Source organism: Barbatula barbatula (genome assembly GCF_947034865.1).
Source record: "Barbatula barbatula genome assembly, chromosome: 7".
Classification (NCBI taxonomy): Eukaryota; Metazoa; Chordata; class Actinopteri; order Cypriniformes; family Nemacheilidae; genus Barbatula; species Barbatula barbatula.
In genome coordinates, this window is record NC_136770.1 from 8,777,319 (window position 1) to 8,784,474 (window position 7,156).

Below are 7,156 nucleotides of genomic sequence, written 5' to 3' on the forward strand. Positions count from 1 at the left end.
GGTGGTTCCGTCTGAGATGTCGTCATGAGATGGTTCCCTGCGTGGCAACCCATGACCTCCCCCAGGTGGACATCCACATTGCGGCATTCCGCACATACCTCCCATGAGTTCTCCCCTATTTGGTGAGACCATGTTGGTGTCTCCACTGTATTCCCCCTATGGTGGGAAGGGGTCTCCGTAGCGCACGTCCACATTGAGGGAATAGCGCTTACCCAGTAGCCCTACGGTACCGGACGGCTTTTCGTTTAGAGAACAAGGCCTCCGTCTGTGGTGGCCGAGGGCAGGGGCTACTCATCTTTGCCAAAAGCTCTGGGAGCCCCTGCCTGCCCACTGGAAGGTTACAAATTTCGCGATAGCGCTCACGTGTGGCTCGCCCAGGCCGGTCAACGTCGCTTCGCTAGAGATTGTGACGCGGCTTAGTGCTGTGGCATTTTCAATAGGAACCCCATCTGTCGGTTCGACACAACGTCGAGAGACCGACAGAAAGGGAACGTCTCGGTTACGTATGTAAACTCTGTTCCCTGATGGAGGGAACGAGACGTTGTGTCCCTCATGCCACAACATTAGCCGTCCGCTGCAGCAATCGTGAGATGCTCTCAGGCTCCTCAGCACAAAAGGTGAATGAATGAGCACGCCGGCTCCCCTTTTGTACCCGGATATCCAATGCAAATTTCATTCGCCAATTTCATTGGCCTTTTCAAAATAGTCAGAAGATGATAGGTTCTCAGGGGCTTCGACACAACGTCTCGTTCCCTCCATCAGGGAACAGAGGTTACATACGTAACCGAGACGTTGCGTACCTCTCCTAGAGGTAGCATTGTATAATGTGAAGAGCATAGGCCCTCAGACTGAGCCCTGGAACCAGCATCAAAACATACCTAACCGAGCATATGCTGTTTTTTTCAACAGGGAATGCAGTTGTCACTACCTCAAGGCCACGTATACACCGCAAGATTTTAGTGGCAATTCACTAAATGATAGTTCCAATTGTTTACTTTTGTGATGATTGACACACTGTATCGACCTGTTAACGTGTTGCAGCTGTGAATAACCAGTTTTTTATATGCCGTTTACTTTGTTTGTCCGTCAATTTAAACTAAACTATCGCTGACAGACTGTGTTTTATTTAGGCTCGAAAGGCTGCTTCACAGAGTGCTCTTTTGCAGTGTTACCATGTTCAATTATTTTTATTGCTTTTATGCTTGTTGTATGGTCTTAGATCATAAGTCTCGCCCTTTAGGTGTCAAAAAATTTCAGTAACGGATTTTGAGATTTTTGGTCTAATTAACATTTTTGGTCTAATTAGGTTTACTTTTGGCTTGTCTTATTCGCTGTTTTTTCCATGAAGATCTGGCAATACTTTCACGCAGGGGCGATTCTAGGATTTTCATTTTAGGGGGGCTCAACCCCCAATAAGGGTATGATTAAAAAAATATTATTTGACTATTAGGGTAGGTTTGTATACTACTATTTCATTGTATTCGAGAAGTGTATGTATAAGAATATAGACAAAACATGTATTAATGTAATTGTCTATTGGAAATATGTTTAATCTGTTCTATATTTATTTCTATTTATTAAAAATAACACATGAATTATCAATTTGCCACTTCTATAAATCAATTACTTAAAATAAAACACAAATCCCTTTACTCTACTCTTACTCTAATGTATCATGATACACTAATGATTCATTATTACTTAATACAAAAAAAATATTTAATATTACAAAACAAAATAACTCCACATGATGTTTCTCTCTCTGTGCCATTTGTTGCTTTCAGACAATGATGTGTGTATTTAACCATTTCTGGGCATTGCTGCACAATGTAATGCCGAGATACACAATAATATGTTTTAAATTTTAAAAAGTAAATTAAAATAAATAACCCAACCTTCAAGATACAAGATTAAACACATGATAAATGCTGAAATAAATTATTTTATTGACACTACATCTAATTTAAAAGAAAATACTGGAACCAGGCTTCATAAACATTGAATTGATCCTCTCTTTAATTCGTGCGCAGGAACGCCTCATGAAAAAAAACAGACCATAAAATGTAATGGCATAAGTAAAAATCAGGGCAATATGGTACTAGTCAAGACACTTGCAACTTTAATTGGGTTCTTCTTTCTGGTCAAATATTTTTCATATCATCAGCCAAAATATCAGAAACGACTTATTTGTTTTGTAGCTCAACTTCTTAATTTGACTAAACTCTTAAACTGCTACGTGCCGAAATAATTTGGATCTTGGATGCTGGCATGATGAATTCTGAAACTGATACGGCCAAAGATAATAGCAGTGTTGGGCAGTTTAATACTAGTTAAAAGTCACCATGAAACCAAACAGGAAAAGTATTTTGCACAGAGTTGCAGTGATTATTTTAAATGATATATTCATGCACACCATTATTTTTTACAATAAATTTTCTCTTGTAGTCTTTAATCAAAACTTCAATCAAATAGCTCCTCTCCCCCTCTCAACAACAACTCTTCACCACATGACGCAAGCAACTAATAAGAGGTAGGACTGTCATGATACACAAGTTGATAAGACTCCATTGCAGGGAAAATACGAGATCTTTATTAGGCACACAGACTTCAGTTCCCCACCGGAACGGCGGCAAACGGAACAACCGGTGGGGAGAAGCTCGACACACCAGAGAGATTAATGCAATACAGCTGAGGACGTTAACATCCCACGGGAGGGACGCTCAGCTTGACAACTCTTTCGGGAAGAGACAACAGATGGCCAGCAGTAGGACGGCTCAGAAAACAGGACCAAACTAATTTCGGTAAATGCTGTGAAAAGATTTAAAGGGAATGTAACCCTCTTGCTCGCTAGCCTCTAGCACCGCCGCTAATGCTCTGCATTGTGTGTGTTCGTGGTAGAGAAGAGACATGGAGACGCAGGGGTTTTGGATCGTGGCTTGACCTTTTATTCCACAGCACGGCATCTGTAGTGTTGATAACATAAACTGAAAAATGCCGCACGTCCAATAAAGTATATTCCAATCCACACTTAACTAAACACAATCTCTCGCCGCCCATACAATCATGCATAACTTTGCATCAGCGCATAAATCACACTCAAAAGAGAGACAAAAAACATTTTAACTTTCCATATCACTCTGCTTTAAGGTCTTTAGCAGTTTATAACACAAAATATAAACAGAACTTAAGAGCGATAACAAATAGAATAATTTAAATTAAAATTTCCGCCACCATTAACACGTCTTACCTGTAGTGTTGATAACATAAACTGAAAATGGCGCATTACACGCCTATCTGTAAATGTTTCGGTATCTTACGATCCAAGATGGCCGCCGATGACAGAGCAGCACGGCATGTTATCAAACAAATACACCACTATTGATGGTAAAATTATAGTGGAAGATGAACTGTTAAGCTTCCTTGCTGTCAAACTGAAGACGGTGCCTCAGGATGACATTATTCTGATGACTGTAAATCACTTTCTGAGTGGATTGAAAACTCCAAGAAGGTCCTGTTTGAACTGTTTCCTGGTATGAGGCAGCGTTGCGTAGCTCACAAAGGGCAACTGAAAGATGTTAACAATGTTAAGAGTTGTCTAAAACTACTAAATGAGGTTGGTGAGAATGCTCCTCGCTTTGTGTCCTATCACTTGGATGATTTACCTTCAGTGACTTTTAATAGCCTCGATGTCTCTTGTCTGGTTATTAAGATTGATTGCCTAAGTGTGGAGTTGGCCTCCATGAAGAATTCTGTGAGTAAGCAGTCGACGGATTGTGTGAACCTTTGTGGAATAACTACAGACATTAGCAAACAACTGAGTTTGATTGAGCTACCCAGTGCCAGCAAGGGGAATGCAGCCACAACCATGGACAGTGAGGAGGCCCAGCTCCATGGACCAAGTCATAGGGAGCCTGCACCCCGACCCTCTGTGTTGCCCGTCTCTGAGGAGACGACTGGAGGGGGGATTGAGGTGGCGATGTCCCCGGCATGGAGCCGTGTATTAAAGTATGGCAAGCGCAAGCAATGTCCCGGGAAACGATCTGCTGCTGCAGCACACAAAATATTATAAATCCTGCTAGAGAGAAGAAGACCTATGGAATAGTTGGAACAGGTGCAGTGGAGAATATACATGCAGTGACAACTAAGTGGGTGAGTGTGTTTGTGACAAAGCTTGCTCCTGACTTAGACTCTGAGACTCTGGCTAGTTATTTAAAAGAACAATTCTCCAGAGATGTGACTTGCCTGAAGATTGGAACTGAGTATACTCGCTACAGCTCTTTCAAAGTTATAGCTGAATGCAAGGAAATAGCAGAGATCCATGCGCCGCAGCTGTGGCCAGAAGGGACTTATGTAAGACGCTTCTATGAGTATCGCAAGCCTAGGGCTGCGGTAGGGGCAGGTATTATAGCATTACTTGACATAGAGAAAAGTGCGCCTGAGCTAAGGGCGTACCATGCATGTTAGGCAATGATAAACTGCTATGAGAGTTGTGTCTTATAACTCCCGTGGTCTGCAGCTTGGACAGGATGCTGAAGCAAGAGCCCAACGCACTGTTATTGATAAGCTTTTTGAGAATGCTGATGTGGTGATTGCAAGAGACTTTTTTAGCTATTCAAGATCTGGATAAACTAAATGTTGTGCATAATTGATTTCCGTGGGGCAGGGGAATCTATGACAGATCTAAACACCAGAATTCTGCGTGGCAGGATCCCTGGAGGTGTGGCCATATTCTGGCACAAGAAACTGGACCCGTTGGTCACTGTGATCAGGGTGGATGTTGACTGGCTCATAGGAATTAAGGTGGTGTATAATAAGAATGTTTTTATAATCTTAAATGTATACACTCCATATGAATGCCACAAAAATGAAAATGAGTACTTGAATAAGCTTGCCTGTATAGGGTCTTACATAAGGGAAAGTGAATATACATAAATTTTTGTCTTGGGAGACCTGAATGCAGATATATCAGATACCACTTCACTTTTTGGTCAACACTTGATACAATTCTGCAAAGATCACCAGGTTATCTTGTCCACTAAAAAAATATTGCCAGCTGATAGCTACACGCATGTGAGTGAAGCTTGGCATACCACATCCTGGTTGGACCATTGTATTTCTACAGCTGATGCACATGATTGTATAAAGGAGGCTGAGATCCTATATGGTTTGGCCACAGCTGACCATATTCCTGTCTCTATGTTCATAAATATTAAGGGTTTACCTGAGCTTGTTTGTAGTGGCAGTCATAAACAAGGTGAAATACTGGACTGGACCAGGCTCACAGAAGACGACTTGCAATATTACAAGTTACTGACTGATGTGCACTTGAGAAATATTGAGTTACCCGTTGATGCAATTATGTGTGTGGATAGCAGCTGTAAGAATGTAAGTCACAATAATGACCTATGTGCAATGTATGTTAAAATTGTGAACTGTTTAGTTAGAAGTGAGAAGGTTAAACAACATATTGTAAGACCAGGGTGGGATGACTATGTCCATGATGCTCATATGGAGGCAAGAGATGCATTTAGAAGATGGGTCTTAGCTGGCAAACCTAGGCATGGCCCAATATGTGAGCATAAGGTACGGTCTAATGCTAGGTTTAAATATGCTGTGCGTTTTATAAAAAGAAATGAGCTGGCTATGAGGGTAAACTCTATGGCGAGAAAGTTACAAACTAATAATGTTTATGAGTTCTGGAAGGAGGTGAAAGTGGTTAACAATAGCAAAATGCCACTGCCCTCTAGTATTGATGGCATTACTGAACCGGAAAACATTGCAGAGCTATGGAGGAGACACTATGAGAACATTTTTAATTGTGTGAATAGTGATATGTTTGACATGGGAGAGATACCTTACATTGATGATGTAGTCATCAGCCGGAGGAAGTATGTCATGCTATCAGGGCTGGGCTGGTAATCTGGCATACCGGGCAAATGCCCGGTGGGCCGACGCACTTGGGGGCGGGTTGATATAAAAAAAAATTATTTGCCAACGACCGGCCCATAAAGCAGGGACAGCGGCCCATTGGTTCATTATCCATACTGACACTGGGCTGGCTCAATCATCTCTTAGGGTTAGGGCTCCACCCCTCCCCCTCGGTTTCCTGTGTCAAATGCAGTCAGTGGGTCAGAGCCAGAAATCTGTGGATTTAGGATGGAGAAACAAAAGCGCAAGGGCAAGGGGGGTGCGGAGCAGTTGCGGGCCAAACAAATAAAAATTCTAGAGGTTGATGCCTCAACATGTGCAAAAATAACCGACATGTTAAGTGCTGTAGCTTCAGTTTCCAAGCCTATAGTAGCTTACCTGACGAAATTTTGCAAAAACAGGTGAACATAGCACATGGAGGAGAGGTGACAAGCCATGGCGGCACCCAGGCAGAGGAGTAGGTGTCTGATAGTGAAGTCAAGGAGAGACAGAGTGAGTAGGAGAGTGTACTTGAAACGGTAAGCAGTGTTGGGCAGTAGCGTCGCTACAAGCAGTGACGCTACTAGCTTAACTACATTTTTCAGTAGCGTGGTGGTAACGTAGCTGTTTTCTGAATCAAATAGCTTTTCAGTAGCGAAGCTCTTTTGTTGATCAAGTAGTGCGGTAGCCTCAACACAAGCTAACGTTACATATTACCAAACATTTCTGAAGAACAAGCTCATATCGGAAACACCACTGCTAAGGATCACCGATCCTGGTCCAGTAAGTGACGCCACCACCATACAGGGACGGCCGGTGACTTCTTCGTGTTTTACGGTAAACAGCTTTTTGGTGCATTACTGCCACCTTCTGCTCCGGATGGTGACATCACAATGTGTGGGCCTGGTTGGGCCACGACGAAGATGATGATTTACCTAAATTAATGAATATTATAGTAAGACAACATAATCGTTGTCGCTATTTTAATGTCTGTCAGATTGTCACCTACTGCACTAGCCACTCAGTCAGCTAAAGTCAAATAACACATCATAAGCTATTTTGCATTGTTTTTGTAGCTAGGTTAGCAGAGTTAACTTATTCAATTGCAACTTCGGCTGATTATTCTAATGTTAACATGGAGCACATTGTAATTGACGTGTTGCAGAGAAGAGCAAGCTACTGAGGAAACTGCTGTTATTGTAAGGTGAGTTGAGATTATTGATATTATTATAAAAATATTCATAATATT